Genomic DNA, 20,358 nt, shown 5'->3' with positions numbered 1-20,358 from the left:
ACAAGGTTGACGTAGAACTACACAAGGTAGACACATTACTTGTATTTAATATTTTTACAATTTTGAGCAAAAGTTGAAGTACAACAGAAATTCAGAGCTGTAGAGAGCTGTTTCCAAACTAAAAATTCGACGGTCCGCAGATTTTGATTGCCAGCATTACAAAATGTGTGTGTAGGTTTTTATTAGAAAAAGAACCAGCCGAAATAGGGGAACTGCTCCATTATTCATCTCAACCCATATATTCATCTCATACAACATGACAACACAATTGTAAACAGGAAAAAAGCTCATTTTTTCTAAGTACACCAATCTGCTAATTCGTGGAATGGATTCTTTTGAGTTCACTTTAGATTTCTCATGAAGTAGAATCATCAAAAACTCACTTAAAAGCTCTAAATTTGATATTATAGTCAGGCGTCTGCACTCGAAAACTCATTTGATTCAATCACCTACCTCAGAAAACAAAATACGCGCATTTCTCTACCAGAGTTTTTTTTTTTCATCACTAGCGGACCACTTTTTATTTTAATCACTAAACAAAATCACTCACTATACTAACAATACTTTAATCTTTGAATTGTTCACCTGTCATTTCCAAAAACAAGCTAGCATTAGCAGAAATATATGAGATGAATTTCCACAATTCCTAAATGTAATGAAACTGTATGTATTTTCATCTGTTTTCACTGCGTTGAAGAAAATCAAAAGTTCTCAGTTCCTGTTAATACGAAAACAAATCATACTGAAAATGTTAAATTATTCTGACATAATTGACCTGAATCGACAGCACTGCAGTGGTTACCTAGGATACCAACTTTGCACGTAAACAACTACGGCGGATATCTAGGTAACCTACTACGACGGGCTGCGGCTACATTCATTCATGACAATGTGATTCATTCATGATTAACAGTGTGATGAATATGGGGGCGTCGTGAGGTGAATAATTGAGCAGTGATTCAAGTTTTGAGATGGATATGGAAGTGTTGTGACAAATGGTTTGTTTTACAAAATTAAGGATAAAACTAGCTAAGTTTACCAAATATACAATGCTGAACGATTCCATAAGAGCACTAAAGCGTATTTTGTTAATTTGTTCAATGATTTCGTGAAAATTTGGTGTCTTATCCGTGCATTCTTCGTGAATATCGCCTTAATGAGATGAATAATGGAGCAGTTCCCCTAGATACTGCTGATGCCGCAGTTACCTCACAAAAGCAGTTTTTTCTTAGAGGAAGTACGGCTGCTGATATCCGCAGCAGCTATCGCTGTCCTTACTGCTAGACCCGCTGCTACTTATTTAAAACCGTCCTAGTCGCCATAAACTAGTAAAATGATTGGTTTTAGCAGAGACAGGGTCTTACATAATTACAATTTTCTGCATTTGATTTTCCCATCGATTGCTGCAAGAACGAAAACAAGTTTTTCCTTTTTTTCCGTTTTTAGATGTGGCCGAATTTCCTGAAAAACGTAGTTCTACGTCAAAATCGACGTTATGTTCCGCATCATCGTGTTGAGAGCTCAATACGTTGGATACTGCACAGAACTCTACATGTTTGCAGCATAAAAGAGAAACAGAATATTTAGCGCAGTCATTTTTATTCGAAAAGTTTTATTTTCTAATAAAATTTCTTCTTGGGCGTCGTAGTAGAATGGAATTGAATATTGAGAACAAGCTATGTGTCCATTTAATTCTACTACGAAAAAATCAAATACCCTCTTATACCGTCCGCAGATACGTACGTATTTCAGTTGCCACACACAACCATCACCGTCGCATAAGCACTGATGATGGTTGTATATAGCAACCGAAATACGTACGCTTCACTGAATCGCACGCCGCCCTAAAATCTATAAACAGATGATGAGTCTGCAGGTTATACTCCCGAAACTTATTGAGGATCTGTCGCAAGGTGAAAATTTGATCCGTCATGGAACGCCCCTGAGTTGAGCAACGCAATGTCTCGATAGTTGCAACAATCCAATCGATGACTCTTCTTATAGATTTGATGATCAGGATTCCATTTTTTCCAAAACACCATACCGATGAAAAGTAAGTGTTTCGGCCAAATAAAATATCATTACATTACGTCAAAAAACTTAAATCAGTGACCAGTTGATTGGTAGAATCAAGGAATGCGGACTTGAAGAGGCTGTTAGTTTGTTATGTGAAAAACCTTCCAGGTTGTGTTTTAATTTTGATCCCGTTAGGTGTTAAAATAACAGAAATCATAACAAAAAATATTCTACTAATATCAAACCTATATCAAACTTTGTTACTCACGTGTCAGCTTTCTAACAAAATAAGATAGCACATAGAACAATATAATAACAACCATTGTTATAAACAACAGGTTTTGATAGAGACGAAAGAATTTTTGGATTTGTTTCAGAACAGCTTCATTTCCGGATTTGTTATTATAACTCATTCAGATTCAATTTTGTTATCTAAAGCAAATGGGAAAATACAAAATCGTTTCAAAATATGTTATTTGGATCTCCCGTTGATAGAATTTTGTAAATTTTTAGTTATGCTCTTCTGATCGGGCCGTTATTGACTATTACCTAGTCTTATGCCTTCGAAAATGTGAAGTAGTGGTTCGAAGTCGGCCATTTGTGTCGCCATTTGTCGAATAGTTGCACACATTTTTTCAAAGACATCTAGCATTCCTGGTATCATTTAAAAAAGATGCGTTTTCTAAACGAAACGTGATTAAAAATCGTTTCTCGTTGTCCTTCGATTTTGAGTGAAGAAAGGAACACTACGTCTTACCGCGCTATATCGGGATACATTCTGCAGAAACTAAAACCTAAAAGTGTGACGTCGGAATGAAAGATTTCAAACGATAATACTGATGTAACCACATGATGGATCACAATAGTCAATATGCCATTGGATTGATAAAATGACGGACAATTCGATACTTGAGTTATCATTATCACTTTATTGTTTAACGGCGAATATTGAATAAAAGTTTCAAGGTCGAATTTTCACGAACAATATATTAATCATATGCGAGCACGCCTAGCACAGACTTCATGAGTAGACACCAACTGTAACGGTACTGCTCCGAGCCATGTATGAATAGGGCGCTTTTCACTCGTCGTCTATCAGTGCATTAGAACTCGATATTCATTTGTGTGCGGCCAAGCAAAGTGAAGACTACATTGTCGCTGTCGACGCACAGTATTGGGCTAACGCGTTGGTATCGTGTTGCGATCTGAAAGACAATCGAATTGCGTTTGAATTGTTGTCTTCTTCTTTTTGTTTCGTACAGAAGCAAATATCAGCCATCAGACAACAAAAATCTGTACGAGTCAGAAGAGCATAACTAAAAAATTACGAAATTCTATCAACGCGAGATATGAATAACATATTTTGATACAATTTTGTTTTTTCTCATATGATTTTGATAAAAAAAATTGAATCTGAATGAGTTATTATAGCAAAACCTGAAATAAAGTTGTTCTGAAACAATTGTTAGCCATTTTTCGTCTTTATCAAAACCTGCTGTTTCTAACAATGGTTGTTATTATACTGTTCTATATACATGCTATATTATTTCGATAGAAAGCTGATACATTAGTAATAAAGTTTGATATGTTTTTGATACTAGTAGAATCATTTCTGTTATAATTTCTGTTATCTTAACACCTAACGGGATGAAATTGAAAACACAGTTACAGACTGTTTTTTCCCATAACAAACTAAGAGCCTCTGTTACATTTTTGTTTTTTCTTTCTGATCGGGTCGGTAGAGGCAGATAGCAGGGTATATTAATTTGGTGCATTGTACAGATAAAATTCGTTGTTTATTTTTGAAAATATTTATTACTCAATTTATATAAACACTAAATATAGGGTATCGAAAAGACAATAGAAAACCGAAATGCTCCGTTGAATAGGCAGTACAACGAGCTGTACTGATGATTACATTTATCTAGCTAAATGAATTTAATTCATTTCATCTTGATATTATGGTTTACACAATTATATTTGTACTTTTCAAATCAACAAAAAAAAAAAAATTTCAAAAATATGATTAAACATAATCGCTCGTTCTTGAAACATGTGTGCCAAAATTGAACCGTGTCAAAAGTAAAACGTGCTCAAATCAAATATAACCTGTAGTCTCAAAATTAAATTTGAAACTATCGTAGTCCTACGTCAACTTTGCGGTCGTGTCTTGTATACCACCTTCCTACTTTTTTTTTAATGTCTATGATTGCTCGAAAACGGGAAAAATTGATAGAAATCTGAAAAAACTACTCGAAGCTCGCACAGGGAGAAGTCTGCACAAATCTTCACATGTTTCAAGAAAGTCTACGCATAGATAGGGAGGCTCGTGAAAAACTTTGCAGAAAACCTAACAAAATTGCAAATAGTAATTCATCAGAAAAAAAAAAAATATGTACACCGAGTAACTGTCATCCAAGAAATTTCGAGCAGTTTTTTATTCTTCATGTGGGAATCAAAGGAAAGCGATGGACAATTTATGGAAACCGCGTTTCGCTCAGAAAATCACACATTTTTGCCGATAAATAAACAAAGCCTTGGTGCTACATTCCGATTCGGAACCTGACCTCCTGTTCATTATACACAGACTTCGCGACCAACTGCCCTATATTACTCACTTTTGGTCACTATTTGAATGAATAAAAGCACTAAAGTCACTGTTATTTTACGCCGATTCCGCTACTAGCCCTAGTATTATTAACAGCATTCAGTTTTTGTTCCCTCTGTACAACAGGTTATTGATTGGTATTTTCAAACTCGTTGGAGAGATAATAATAAAACCATCATAAACTATTTTCAAGTGATCTAAAAATCTCACTGTCATAGTACACTTTTTTGGGTTATCTTGCATGCAGATTAGACAATTTCGAGAAGTGCTACTATTCAAAGAAAATGGCGTCTGAAGCGCATAGAGAGTTACAAAAAGTTATTGACATTCTACTCTTAGTGAAATAACGTGCCATGATTGGTTCTTTCGCTTTGTAGATGATACTTTCGAAAAACCCATCCCAAAGGTGAGAACAGCTTGCTTCGATATTAGGAGTTACCCGCCAAACTATTTTCAAGCGATTCCAAACCAAAGCAAAGTACAGGTACTACATTCCTTATGGAATTTGACCTTCTGTTTATTTGACACAGACTTCGCAGCCAACCGTTAATGCAAAGGACAATTGCGGGGCTACCATCACGATCCTATTGACTCTAACGGTCTCTCCCAGTCGAGATTCGAACATGCAACGACTGGCTTGTTAGGCCAACATCATACCTCGAGACCAGCTAGAAAGCTTTTCTTTCAAGCGATTGCGTGCTTTGGGAATAATTCAAAAACAAGGAACTTGGGTTCCTTATGATTAGAAGCAAAGGAACGTTGAGCGTCGTTTTTCACGTGTGAACAATTGCTCCTGCGATGAAAAAGAACGAGTTTTCTTCGTCGCATCGTGACGATTAATGAAAAATGGATTCATTACAGTATAAAGAAAAGAGAGTCACAAAGATGTAAAAACAAATTATTGTTTAAGTAATTCATATTTCTCCCTTTGTAGAAAATTAAATTTAATTTCAGTTTCAAAAGTTTACGTGTTCATTTACACTCAGTGCTTATTAATTATTAACATGGTAACGTAAGTGAAAAATAATTATTATATTTTGAGTGTACCTTAATATACATTTCTGCACAACAATTCCGTAAGTCTTCACTTAGCTTGAATGGCACTCACAAAAAGAATGAAGCTAGGATAAAAAAAAAGATTCTTCATTGTTTTGAAGACAGCAAACAATGCGTAACCGGAAGCTTGGAAGGCTATAATGATGAATGATCGAAAAAATTAAATAATTTTATTACGTACGTAATCACATTGTACACAGTTTAAAATATAAAACACTTTTAATACAGCCTGAACAGATTTGATCAAAATTTAAACAACAGTGCAGAGCCTACTTACCTTACTTTAGGAACATTTCATCGGATGCTCATACAACATTTCGGTTCCCCAGTGGAGTGCAATTGCTAAACATTATTATCAATGATCCAACTTATTCACCGCTGCAGCTGATGCTGTTGCAGTGGACCCCAAAACGTACCCACACACTCAAACTCCGTTACTCCCAGGCTGTGTGAGGAGTCCGCACGCATCCCGGCTGGGGTAATTTCAATGGGAAGCAAAGCGATACACAAGAAACCTTTTGATGCATCACCTTCCGCCTTCCCTCTCTATCTCTGGTTCCCGCTGCTGCACTTTCCCCAACTAGCAACCGAACGACCCACCAATCAAGAAGGGTATGCTGTTGCTGTTGTTCCCGGTCGGTATGTCGGTCGGAATTAATGAAGCACGTTGATGGACCTGAAAATTAAAGCAAATTTAAATAAATTAAATAATCACATAAAATTTATTATCAGTTGTACGTGGTAGGAAAGGCAAAACCATCAGTCGGACAAAACGCGATTGCCGTTGCATAAGCGTTTGCCACTGCGGCTGGTGCGATGATATGCGGCTTAAGGAGAGAAAACAAATTCATCCGTCCGCGCGTCTGTCAACGAGCCTGAGGAATCTGACAGCAACAATTCGCAAACTGTTTCCCCGCTCGCTACCGTTCAGTTCAGTTCAGTTCAGTTGCAAGCCAGCGGAGACACAAATGGATTATTACCGACATACCGGCGACCGATGAAGCATTCGTGTCGAATTTCAAAATTAAATCGTAGAATATTTTTTTATTAATTATGGAATTATTTCAACCTGATTTCCAGTGTTACTCCCCAGCCCGAAAAGACATCCGAAGCAAAAACTCGTTCTGCTGAAGGATAGCATATTAAGGAAAAAGATTATTTAAAGCTCTTCGCTGGCTGGCAGGAGCAGCCATCGTCCGTCCATCTGTCCCACTTTCCGACCCTCGGTGGACGGTTGCTGCTTTTAGGCTTTATCGCTAATGGTGATATAATTTTGCTGCTTCTGCTGTACGCCGCTGCTGTGCCCATCGTCGTCCTCGTCGTCGTCGTCGTCGTCGCCAGAGCGTGAAGAGTCGAAGCAATGCGAAGCGGAGCGCACATCATTGTACCCCAGCTCACGGTGCGCAAAACGCATGGAAGGGAACGAAACAGGGCACAACCATTTTGCGCTGCTTAAGTCCAGAGACACGGTTGCAATTCCCACCGAACATCCGCCCGCCCGCTCGTTTGCTTGCCAGCGCTACTGGAGATCAGTTTTTGCGCTCGCTGTGTCCGGCTTAGAAACAGAACCAAAACGGACGACGAACGACGGCTTCTCGGCGATTTTCGTGCCAAAGCAAGAGTGTGACTCGAACGGTAGCCAAAATGTTTAAACTGTCGTCGTCGTCGTTCTGTTCGCCGGATTCCCGCCCGGACTGCAATTTCCTTAATTGCCACCGAAGCGAATGGCTTTTCCTAGGAGGAAAACCACTTTGGTGTAATTATGATTATTGCACTATTCCGTGCGGCTGAGACAGATCACGAAACGTGATTAACAGCTGACCGGTTGTGTCTTCCGTGCTAAAGGTTGATTGAACAATTTATTGAAGTCCGCGATTACTCATGGTTTGCGACAGAATATTCTACAAGCGATTCTAATGTCTGCGTTCAGCATCTAATGAGATTTGGTACTTCCAATTGGGAAAAACTATCGTCCGAAAATCCTCTCACGGAAACTTTCCCCCCCAAGGCATATCTCATTAGCAAGCTTGAAAGCAGGCACTGCACGATTTTTACTTACACAGGAGGGAACGCTGAGTCAAGGCAGAGGAGCCATTCATCACTGCGCTTCGCGGTGGGCGACGAACGACTTCAGCGGCCACTCCCTCGTTCGATGGCTGGTTGGAGGGATCTTCGCGCGATGTTGTCCAACCGCATTCATCTTTATAATCGCAGGTTGTATCTCGTTGTTGCCCATAATAAAACGTATTTTATTTGTACTTACTTTGTGAACTACTGAGATATCGCAATGTAAATGTGATTGAGTAACAAAAGGTTGCAGGGAGCTTGGCTCAAAAGTAATTTTAGCATTTTATCAGCTGTTGCTGAAAAGTTACTGCTCACTCGCTTGCTCTGAAGTATTAAAATAGAAGCTCTAGTGACTAACACTGGAAGAAACTTTGGCGGCATCCATTAAGTACGTCACGTAAATTTTGATCAAATTTTTCTTTCAAGAAGGCTTCAGCCTTTAGTAGGAATGGAACAGATTTTGACATAGATTTTTAAAAAAGTACAGATGAAAAAGAATTTTACAGCTTCCAGTACAGATGAAAATGTGGCAATACTGCGTCAAACCCATTTAGGGAATCAGTACTTGACACCTTAAAGCAACCGGTTTTGGAAGAACTTTAAGTTATTGTAATTGTTTAATAAGTTTCGGTATGATTATCGAAAAGTTGTAAATACGAAGAAAGTAAAAAGTAAAGTGGCGTGACGTACTATATGAATGCTGCGTTTTTAGCCAAATTTCGTTCGTGATCAACAGTTTTGAATATGAACAAAACATGACCATTATAATATATTTTAAACATATTTGAAATGTTTGGTGTTTTTTGTAAATTTTACGTAACATAGTGGTGCAAATTTAAGAACTGAAAGCAACGAGAGCGTCACGAAAATTGTCCGCTCACAAAGCCAGTTTCCATCGGATTTTCTTTATTTTTACAGGAATCGATTGGGAGTCTACTTATGCGTTCACCAAAATGCGGAAAGTTGTAATTTTGTGATGCTAACTATTGTACTACTGAAAATGTAATGGTGAGCAATCAACTCGCGAACTGATCTAAAAAGCTGCTTCTTTCAAAGTGAGTGAGTGATCTACCGCTCTTTTTTAAAGAGGAGCAGAATCATTACAAATCGCCTGGAAATACGCGAAAATTTAATCGACCATTTTTGATTTGAATGAAACTTTGCACACGTATTTGGCTTAGCAAACTGAGCTTTTTTCACAGGTGGAGAGATTTTTTACACCCATGAGTTACATTCTAGAAGGACGTATGCCTTTTGGCATAGGTTTTATTCGAAGCATTGTAGCCCAGAAACCGTTGGTTGTATAGAAAAACTGTCTGAGAATGAGTTGTAGGGAATTAAAAATGCACCATAAAAAAAATATACACGGTAAAAAAAAATTTTTTTTTGACCAAAAAAAATTAAAAATAAACATTGAATTTCAATTTAAAAAAATTAAGAGTTGAATTTTTTTTTATTTTTTCTAAAGAAACTTAACGTTAACACGCAACTTTTGAAAAAAAGTCCAGGATGGAGAAATGAAAAATAATTTTTTTATGGTAGATTAGTTTTTTTATGAAAATTCTAATTCAAACATTTTTCAAAATATTTGTATTCTGATGATTTCAAAAGATGCAGAGAGTCATTTTGAATCAAAACAGCTCTTGGCAGTAAACATTCTAAAGGCATTGGTCTTCGAGTTATTTCTAATTTAAGCTCGAAAAATTATAATTATTTAGGAAAATACACGTTTTTCTTAATTTGTCCATGGTTCTCCAGCAAAAACCATACGTTTATTGGAATGCTTGATCAAAAATATACAATTCATTCTTTGACAACAAAACGATTGGGCGTACGGTTCTCAAGAAAAGAGTTGAACGTTCTAAGTGTTATAAATATATATATATATAAGAATTAAATATTTATTTTCGAGTTTTATTATCTTAGGAACATATTTTTTCATGACATAGATACTTTACAGAGCTAGTTTCACCTTATATTTTATATACATCATAAGTAAATGATTCGTCATCTTTTGAAAACAGCTTTGTTTGTATCTTATTCTTTGAAATCGGAACAAAAGAGTAATACTTTTGTGTGGCAGCTATTATTACAGATTTTTTGAAAATATTGCTTCATTCTGTTACTCCTTGTTCATATTCTTCATATGATGCCCAACTAAATGACAGTTTTGATGAATTTTTATTACTTTTCTGATTAGATCAATCATACAATTCTTTTGCGCTTGTAATGGGATGTTCATGTTCTTTAGCTAAACTTGCATTTCTTGCCATTCGTTTTAATGTGCCACCAATTGCATCGCATGGGCCTTTACCATGAGAAGTCGCGAAAAATGCCACTCTGCATCGACGTTATATTTTGTTTTGAACTCGCAAAGACTTGCAAAGTTTTTTCTATTTTAATATTGTGAGGCAGCTCCATCAGACATTAATCAACTCTATTGTTGTTTTCAAAAAACTCATCAATTTGGCAATGAACACCTGAACCGCAACAGTATCATGATGGAGTACTTCCGATATTATGATGAAGCTGATATTCTTAAGTGTTCCAGGTTCTGAATAGTCAACAACAAAGGGATGAATGGTGGCTTGACTATCATTCCAATAACCAATAACACGAATCACAAATTGATAAAGACGTATTAAAATGAGCTTGACTGTTCAATATTTTTAATTTTGCAATGACGTTTTCGTTTAATTTGAGTAAACTTGATGAGCACCGATGATCAGGAAAGGGTTTACAGCATTTGGGCTTGGTGTATTCCATTTTCACTTCATTCATCTTCACAAAATGCAAACTGTACTAACACATCTGGAGTAGTGCAATCGTATTTATATACGAAAACAGATATTTTAGGTAACCCACTTGTTATTGGTTGCGTACTTTACAAACAGTTATTATTAGTAAACAATGACGCACGACAAACATATTTTTTTATAAAACATTCGGCAAGGGTAACGGTGTAGATATGCTAAGGTTTAGCGCCTGAGTTATTTATCCAATCGTTTTGTTGTCAAAGAATGAATTGTATGTTTTTGATCAAGCATTCCAATGAACGTATGGTTTTTGCTGGAGAACCATGGACAAATTAAGAAAAACGTGTATTTTCCGAAATATTAATAATTTTTCGAGCTTAAATTTAAAATAACTCGAAAACCGATGCCTTCAGAATGTTTACTACCAAGAGCTTTTTGATTCAAAATGACTCTCTGCATCTTTTAAAATCATCAGAATACAAATATTTTGAAAAATGTTTAAATTAGAATATTATAAAAAAATTAATCTACCATAAAAAAATTATTTTTCATTTCTCCACCCTGGACTTTTTTTTTTGAGTTGCGTGTTAACGTCAAGTTTCTTTAAAAAAAAATAAAAAAAATACAACTCTTTTTTTAAATTGGAATTCAATGTTTATTTTTGATATTTTTTGGTCAAAAAATTTTTTTTCGTACAGTGTATATTTTTTTCATGGTGCATTTCTAATTCCCTACAACTCATTCTCAGACAGTTTTTCTATACAACCAACGGTTTCCGGGCTACAATGTTTTGAATAAAACCTATGCCAAAAGGCATACGCCCTTTTAGAATGTAACTCATGGGTGTAAAAAATCTCTCCATCTGTGAAAAATGCTCAGTTTGCTAAGCCTAATACGTGTGCAAAGTTTCATTCAAATCAAAAATGGTCGATATTCGACCATAGGTCGTTTCGCGCGATCTTGCTCAGAGTAATAACTCACCCTTACTGCAGGCAAAAAGCTGATAGCTGATTTTATTGATCAGACACCGCCAGCGAGAACCATGTGAATGCTTTTCACCTCTCTTATCGAGTGCAGAGGCGCACGCAACTGCAATAAATTTCCCAGCAACCAGCTGCCACTGGTTGTCTGCTTCTGCCATGCATAACCCATCCACCAGCCGCGAGAGCAAGCATTAATTTTTAACTTGCCACAGTTCACCCACAGGCACATGTGTACACGGTTGAATAGCAAAACTAAAACGAAAAGAGTGAAAAAACTGGTTCTGAGTAGCTAGCAGATTGCTGCGATCAAAATATTTCGCTTTTTCAAAGAGCCAACTCTTCTGATCAGCTCACGAGCGTATCGCCTGCATCTATATAAATCCGGAAGATCAGTCAGAACCAGTTTTTTCGCTCTTTTTCGGTTCACTTTTGCTATCCATTCGAGTGACTATGTGCTTGTGGGTGAACTGTGGCAAGTTAATGTTTGCTTGCTCTCGCGACTGGTGGATGGGTTGAGCAGACAGCCGGTGGCAGCTGGTTGCTGGAAGTTCTTTTCTGCACTCGGTAAGAGGGGTTTAAAGCTATGACGTGGCACTCGCATGCTGGCTAGAACGAAAAAAGCGAGTGAGCAGTTAAAAAGAACTAATTCACGTTGGTGAGCGGAATCGCTCTAATTAGCTCACTGTATAGGGAACCATTTTCCCGCCTTTAAGCGCTACTGATCATGTCCGGTCATGTTGGTTATTCTTTCTGGATCTAGCACGTCACTACTGTGACCAATAAATGGCACGTTTTAGCACCCCAAAATTATTCAATTGAAGTAGTTATAGACTGTACTGCTCATAAACGCATAAGAGTCACACTGACAAAAACGTTCAACTAAGTAAAACGCAGTAGACGCAGGTAAACCACTGCATTTTTTCCTTCCTTTCCTTCTCAAAAATGCTTAATAATAATGTTTTCTTTTCAATTTTAATTCAATTTGTATTATTTTGGGTGGGGTACGCGAGTTCTCTTAAACCTTCTCAGCTGGTCTCGAGGTACGATGCTGGCCTAACAAGCCAGTCGTCGTAGGTTCGAGTCTTGACTCGGGAGAGACTGTTAGTGTCAGTAGGATCGTAGCGCTAGCCCCACAGCTTTCCTTTACAATTAACGGTTGGCTGCGAAGTCTGTATATAGTAAACAGAAGGTCAAGTTCCGAATCGGGATGTAGCACCAAGGCTTTGCTTTCTACGCGAGTTCTCTAACTTTTTTCACATAAGCTTCTGTACAGTGCTTCCTCCGATCATTCTCTCCACTTTCTGCAGATCTTTCTTAAGTTTTTAACATATTCTGGTAAATTAATAGGTTTCTTCATCTTCGCGTTCGTCAAAGCCCAAAAAGTTTCGATTAGATGAGCTCCAGGGTAGTTTGGTGGATTCATCTCCTTTGGTTCTTATGAGACATTGTTGGATTTATAGCGCATCCCTAGAGTAACGACAGGAAACAAGGTTGGGCCAAAAGATTGTACACTTGTAATGCTTTTTAACCAAGAGAAAGAACCTTTTTTGCGAACACTCTTTCACGTAGATTTTACTATTTATTGTGTCATGAATGGACGAGACATTTTTCTTCTGGCCCAGGTTTTCTAATAGCTCTCAGGGCATCTGCAAATGTATACTCTTGAATAAACTTCCGTAGTGCAGCTTGAACTGCACTCACACCTTCTCGTTCTCCTTTGGTTAATTTTCTGATCAAACAACCACTCATGATACTCAATCTGTTCGCAATTTGATTTCTTTGGTCAGGAAAGGCCAAGCATCTTTAAACTTCCTTGCAAAACGTTAGAAAAAATGACAACATTTGTTTCATTTGGATGTAAACAACATGACGCAGCTAAAGTTTGGCTGATTACAGCACGTTATGTGAAATGGCACTTAAACATTAGCGTATTTATAGTTTGTAATTTATCTGTTACTTGCAAAACGTTGTTAATAGTAATAGAAAGTGTTATTTTTGAAACAATTTCCTTTATAAAAGTAGTATTCAGCTCCACCCACGCTGTTTTACAACTTCAAAGAAATTATTTCAGGGTGCTGAAAAGTGCAATTGGTGTTGTCACTAGAGTGACACCTAGCAAGTCTTTTATTGTTGAGGTCATTGCGAATTTTGATTTCACATGACGCGGGATGATTCTCGTGTTCTTGTTATTTCTGGTAGCGTTTCTTTTAACTTTAAAACTGGCGTTTTAAATGGCCCAATCACAGATTTCAGATTTTCATAATTCAAACTAGCTCGATGGTCAAAATATGATCGCGTTCAGTAAGAAACAATTCTATTTCAAGGACTTTCAGTGCCTCCCGCAAATCGCTTGGAAAAAATGTAGAACTGCGATCGCACATTTCATAACTTCCAAGGTAAGATAATACAACATTTCTTCAAGAATGTGTTTGTGACCCTAAGAAGTGCGAATTGTAATTTGAATTCGGTATTTGATGTATTTCGCAACCGTGTTTGTTAGGCTTTAGCTTCAGACCCAGCGTACTTGGTCAGCTCTCTTGGCAATCCCAGTTCATCCCCTTTTTCATATTCCTTCATTCCATTCTTTACGCGGCGCTGCACAGCGCGTTGAGGCATAGACAACATTTATTTTTTTTTGTTTGGATGCACTTAGTACTTTCACGTGTGAGCAATATCTCTTGGGTTAAAAACAAGAATTGGTAAGCTTGAGCAAGTAGCACAAATACTATCACAAGCGTAACTTCTGAAATTGCACTGATTTTCAACACATTGATTACCGTTTTGAAAAGAGTTCCACCGAGTTCCTTTCTGAAACATGCATCAAAAGTTTGCATAAAGTATGAAATTGTTTAGCAACTTTGCGAAATTTTTAATTAGTTGTAAATGAACACCGGATTTGAAACCGGTAGATTTTTGTTCTGATTTTTTCGACTGTGAATAAAATAAGGGAATATCGATTTTGATATGTGACCTCGTTGTGTCAGAAGATACATCTGAGTTATGGATATTATTAGCAAAAAATATTTTTAAAATTTCCTATTTATTAGTTATAATTGCGCTTGAATCACTTTACGAAGTATGTAAAAGTGAGTTTTACATATTATGGACAACTAGTGAACGTTCAGGAATCTGACGTTTGGGACGCAATTCAGTGAATGTTATAACACTTAAATTCAACTAGTAGCTTTGAAGAAAATGATCGATTTTTCTTATTACTTCAATGTGTTCAATCGACAAAATCATGTAGTTTTGATTTTTGTTCCGTCTCACCATACACTCAAAGCACTGTGCGCCGTCGGCCGTGGCGTTAGTCTTCTCTGTAGGTATTTGAGACAATCACACAGATTTTGGTCATCATACAGGAAGCAGTTCTGTTCATTGTCACATCGCTATTTTGTGTAATCGAATTTGCAAGTTACAATATCTGATCGAGGTAAAAGAGGCAATGTTGAGGAAAAAACAAATTCCCGTTCATCTGTTGCTGGGCTTTAATTTTTGGTGGGTCGAATTCATGATCTTCTGCTTAACCCTCTAGTACCCAAATTAATTTTTAGACGGACTTCGAAAAAATCACTATTAAGCCTCATAAACATTTTCTAAGTTCTTATTGAAGCTTTTTAGAGGTTCGACTGAAGACCGCCTAGAAGCGGCACTGGGCACTAGAGGGTTAATTGAAATTATGCGCGTTGGTGCTGGAGTACCTGTCGACCTTGCTGCAGAAATGTTGGAATTGGCTGGGAACGCTGCTAGAGATAAGGTCAAATATTCTCGGTCTCATAATAAAACGAGAACCATCCAGCGTCATTTGCAGTTTGCAATCCGCAATGAAGACGAATTGAACAAGCTTTTAAAAGACGTCACTATCGTCCAGGTAAGAGTTCTACCGATTATCCAAGATGCTCTCCTGAAGAAAATGAGGAAGAATACAGAATTTTATTGATTCCCAACTATGTAATAACTAAAACCAACCGTTCTTTTAAAGACGACCACATACTTTAAAATTTGTTTATTTTTTGCATTTAAAAAGAGTTTTGCCTCTAATTAAAATTTCATTTCCACACACGCTGTTGTGTGTTAACCTGCGACTGTGCTCCAGTCAATCTTCAACATTATTTTCAAATGACTTCAACGCTTCTCCTCAAGGCTACCAATCATTTATTGAACAAAAGCGAGTTGAAAGAAAATTATTACTGAAATTTATCACTTGACACCATCAATTTGATTATTCTCAAACCAATTGCAATTCTACGTTTACCTTGCGATTGTGTCTTATAAACAAGCTTCTAAACTCCTTTTTATTTCCGTAATATTCAACTTTATTGACACAATCACAATTTGTGACCTAGTGAACATTTTTGATATATTTGATACTTGCAACACAGACAAACGAAAAACCGTTTTACGAGAAAAAGTTAGTAGGCAATAAGCTTCCATGGTGGCGCACGAGTGCACAGTGGTCCGAGAACAGCCAAAACCTCAAAAGTCAAAGTGAACCAATCCGTCAAATAATATTTCTCTAGGGTTCCTTAATCCTTTAGGGACAAAAATCCAAAATTTTAGTTTAATACGTAGAGTTTTGATTTTTTTACAGCAGCGAACAAGAACATATTTTTTGGACAAGTTATTCTGTTTGCGTATCAGGTTCATGCGCTTTATTCAATCGTAGTAGCCATGGAATACGTGCTTCACAAACGGCCGTTTCAAACAACGTGGAGAACGTTTGAGAGTGAAACTGTTTCAGATTAATAATTTTCCTTTATTTTACTTCAAACCTCACAAATGTTATTTTATTTATTTATTATTGCCAAAATTGGTAATATTAATTTTATATTCGAGAATAAACTAACTTACAGCTTTTATTTCGAAGTTCGTTTAACGTTTAATGCACGGAATATTTGATGAAAACCTGCTTAAATGCACCCCTACAGCCTTACATTTGGAGTAACTGATTAGGCTAATGTTAGCGAACTAGTCCTCCAAGGGAATCTAGGGAATCTAGGCGCATGACGAAATTTGGTTTAGTTAAAAATAAAATGAACAACCGGGCATGTCCAGGACTGGTCAGTTGCTACCTAGATACATTATGTGGTTACAATTAACCTAACTGTATAATTCCGAAACATTTGAGTGATCGTATGATATGTTTTGGACATTTCTGGACGGTTTTAGGTATATTATGTATATATTTTGGTACAGTTCTGGCCATATCTCTGGACCAGTTAATCCGATTTCAAACAGGCTTTGTTTTGCTCATCTTCATCTTAAAGAGAAGGGACCGTTCCTAAACCGCGTGGTCATATTTTGACCACTTTTAAATCCCCCCCGTACCCCCACGTGGTCTTTCGTGGTCTTTTGGCCAACCCCCCCCCCCTTGCGACTTTAACCACGTGGTCTTTTCATTTGCCAAGTGCCAAAAATTCGCTTAAATTTTTTAAATTTTCATTATTAAACTTCAGTACATTCTATATTTCTAAAATACAAAAGCTTCTTTCTTGACTTAGTGGCAACAAAAAATTATAAGTCAGGAATAAAAGACCACGTGGTCATTTCGTTAACCCCCCACCCCCGTGCGTGGTCTTTCGTGGTCTATTGACAAACCCCCCCCCGTCCCCCTCTTTATGACCACGTGGTTTAGGAACGGCCCCGAAAGAGTTTTTTTCCCTCTTAACAACTGCGAGCTTACATTCAATGTGCATCGCACCATCTGCTGTAGAGAGAGCGCAGAGTAATAGTTTCTCTGACGAAAAAACGCTCCTAATTTGACAGAGCAAAAATCCAGTGAAACTCTTGTAAATTGCTCATCCGCGCACGCAAGAAAAATGAAATAAATTGCTCGGCGACCAACTGAGCATTGCGTTACCGTTCTCATCGCTCTGGGCTGCGGCAAAAACAGTATAAAATCGAACTTTCTGCAGAATACCCACCCATGGTGAGTTGTGAATCTTCCTATAATATTAAATTCGAAAACGGTTAGGATGTGGCTTCAATGTGAACCTAAATGTTTTGATATTTGGCCAACTTCTCTTTTAGTAAAGGAGAAGCTATCGAAAACTACTCCCTCTTAAACTGAGAGAGCGAATAACTGTTTATCCCTAACACGTGATAATAAAGAGTGAAAAGGAACTCTGCGACTGAAATACTCTACGCCTAAATGTGGATAATTACTCACTCTGTGTGAGAGAAAGTCTAGTTCTCCAAGGGGTTTGGCAGGTAGAAAAGGAATTTTGGGCACAAATCAAGAGAACGGAAGAAGCCTGATTTCAAACTACAACCAATAGGGTTCAAGAAGACTTAAAATTCGTTCGTTCGACGGTTGTTGCAGCTAAATCGGTCAAGTGGTTACCGGAATATTGAGAAAAGGGCATCAGCATGGACAAAAATAACAAAGAATCTATATATAAATAGTAAAAATAATATATATATATATATATATATATATATATATATATATATATATATATATATATATATATATATATATATATATATATATATATATATATATATATATATATATATATATATATATATATATGAAGTCTACTTTGATCTGAAATAAGTTTAAGGGTGTTAGTAAACCACAATTCATCAATACCAATCGTTAAAAAAATAGTTTGAGGTTTTGACCGTGATTTGCTCTATAGTGGACCACTGTGGAGTGTAAGGTTTCGAATGAGGACGAAGACTTTTCAGGATTTTTTTCGAAGAGGCACATCTGTTTGTCTGTGCTTGTTGACATTTGTTTTTTGTTGACATTTGTTGTTGACATTTTTGACATTCATGACATTATTTACATTTTTTACTTTTTTTACATTTTTCACATTTTCAACATTTTCAACATTTTTTACATTTATAACATTTCTGACATTTCGAGATCTTTGAGATATTCGTTTTTTGATGATTGGTTTCTTGTTGGGAATATTATTTCTTTTCCATAGTGGCTCTAATTTTGGGGTCATACCACTTAGAGCAATTTATTAGATTCACTTAAAAGTTTAGAAAATTTTCTGCTAGATACAGCTTCTTACATGTCAAACTCTAAAGATTATGGTGAGCTATTTATGGCAAGTGCACCAGTTATGGTTATGGTTGCATAAGCGCAATGGTACCAGTTATAGCAATACTCCATTCGAACTGCATGTGCCATAACTAGTACTCCTCCCCTAGCTATTTAATTCCTATGAATTCTGGGGCCCCGAGCTATTACCAAAACGCGTCAACTTACTTGAAAGTGTCGAATAGAAATTCGCCGGGTTCGTCGTTTTCAGTCAAAAATATCAGGATTTCAACAAATCTTGATATTTTGTTACGAACTTTTTTTATGAACTCGTGTTCTAAACGTGGTCTCGTTAATACTTAAAATATCAAAATTCCTATCAAAATTACTTACTGATTATTACAAATTAGAGCAAATTTTGTAAGGTTTTTGGCAGTTAAATAACAGAAATAGCTAGAAGGTACAATATTTTGTAAATTAAATAGCAAATTTTGTTAGATATATTCTTTAACAAATCACACTTTTAAACATTGAAGTGTATGATAACAGAATTTGAGATAATTCTATACTTTTTATTATTCTGGAATATCAAGAAACTCATTTAAGACTTTGAATAAACGGTAATGCCCAAAGACAGCAAAATTGACATGGTTGGACATTGGTTGAATAGCTATCTCTCTTTTATTTCCATTTTAAGATTTTGGGGTGCACCTGTATTGACCAGGGTTATTTATATTTTAAAAAGAACGATGTAGTTGATACATTTCAATACAACACTACGACCTTTTTAGATTCAGTATTTTCACATATGAAATGTTGTACAAATTGACAATTAAGATCATTCCAATTCCAGTTATAATTAAACCGAAGTTCCAAACAATCTTCCTTGTTTCCAGCATTATTCGGTTGATCCGGACCCCAGGAAAGTGTAACCAAACTTTATCCCCGTTGGTTGCCAGTAGTATTCCCCTTTCTTCCCGAGATCGCTTCCAGCAACCCACACTCCGGGTTTGAATTTGACGACATCCGCTTTGACTAACGCAACCAAACTGGCGTTGTCATGTGCATTTGTGATAACAGCCAGACGCATTCCAAGTGAGTTGCAATGTTCTACCGCTTGAAACCAATTACCCTAGCAGAAGACAGAATAAAATCTTTAGGTACCGTGCTGGATCAAAACCCGTACAGTATCGAAATCCGTACACCTTGATGTTTTTCTTCAGTTTTAAGCCTTATAAAAGTGAAAATTCATATGATAGTTACATGTACATTTCCGTTGAGTTGTTGGCCTTCTGTTAAATTGAAACTATGCGCCAGTAGGCCATGAAATAAAAATATTGAAAATGAAAAATCAATCGTGTATCGGTTTCAGTTGTCATTTCGTTGTATCGTTAGAGAATTTACTAAGGAAACGTTCTTCAGATAAAAACGATTTTCAAGTGGGATATAAGTGTTTTACTCTGTGAATTTTTTTTAAAATTGATGGAAAAGGTAAGTCTTTGTCATTTTCGAGCTGTATATTGTCTAATAAATAGTGTAAGTTGTATTTATTCAACAAAAACTGTGCCGTACGGATTTTGATTCTTGTTATTTGCTTGAATCGAAATCCGTACAGCGTGTGTATCATGCATATATTGTTGAACTTTCTTTGAACTGTTCTTGTTTTCAGCATATAATGGAAGAAAACAAGTATAAATATACGGCAAACAATTTTAAACGAGCTGTGACTGAGGTGCGCTAGGGAAAGTCGTACCGGGAAGCTTTGAGAGGTTCCGGCGTTCCGGTTACTACGAAACGCTACGAAAATTGTACTATTTCAGCTGATATCAAAAATTAGAAAACCGTGTGAAACTTTAGGAGCCAGTTGATCCTCAA

The 20,358-nt window shown here is 36.7% G+C and overlaps 1 protein-coding gene and 1 long non-coding RNA gene across 2 annotated transcripts in view; one reads left to right on the top strand and one right to left on the bottom strand.

Moving 5' to 3' along the window:
- LOC129726443 (cadherin-related tumor suppressor) overlaps positions 1–20,358 on the top strand; it is a 254,093-nt gene that overhangs the window by 127,105 nt on the left and 106,630 nt on the right. The gene's annotated exons all lie outside the window — the stretch shown is intronic.
- The window catches only part of LOC129726463 (uncharacterized), a 125,533-nt gene continuing 111,158 nt past the window's right edge, over positions 5,984–20,358 (bottom strand). The window contains exon 4 of the long non-coding RNA XR_008728344.1: positions 5,984–6,356. This is a non-coding gene — a long non-coding RNA (uncharacterized LOC129726463). The remainder of the gene's footprint in view (positions 6,357–20,358) is intronic.

This window comes from Wyeomyia smithii, chromosome 3 (assembly GCF_029784165.1).
Source record: "Wyeomyia smithii strain HCP4-BCI-WySm-NY-G18 chromosome 3, ASM2978416v1, whole genome shotgun sequence".
Taxonomy (NCBI): domain Eukaryota; kingdom Metazoa; phylum Arthropoda; class Insecta; order Diptera; family Culicidae; genus Wyeomyia; species Wyeomyia smithii.
Note: the sequence above shows the minus strand (reverse complement) of the source record. Positions and strands in the feature narration are given on the sequence as shown.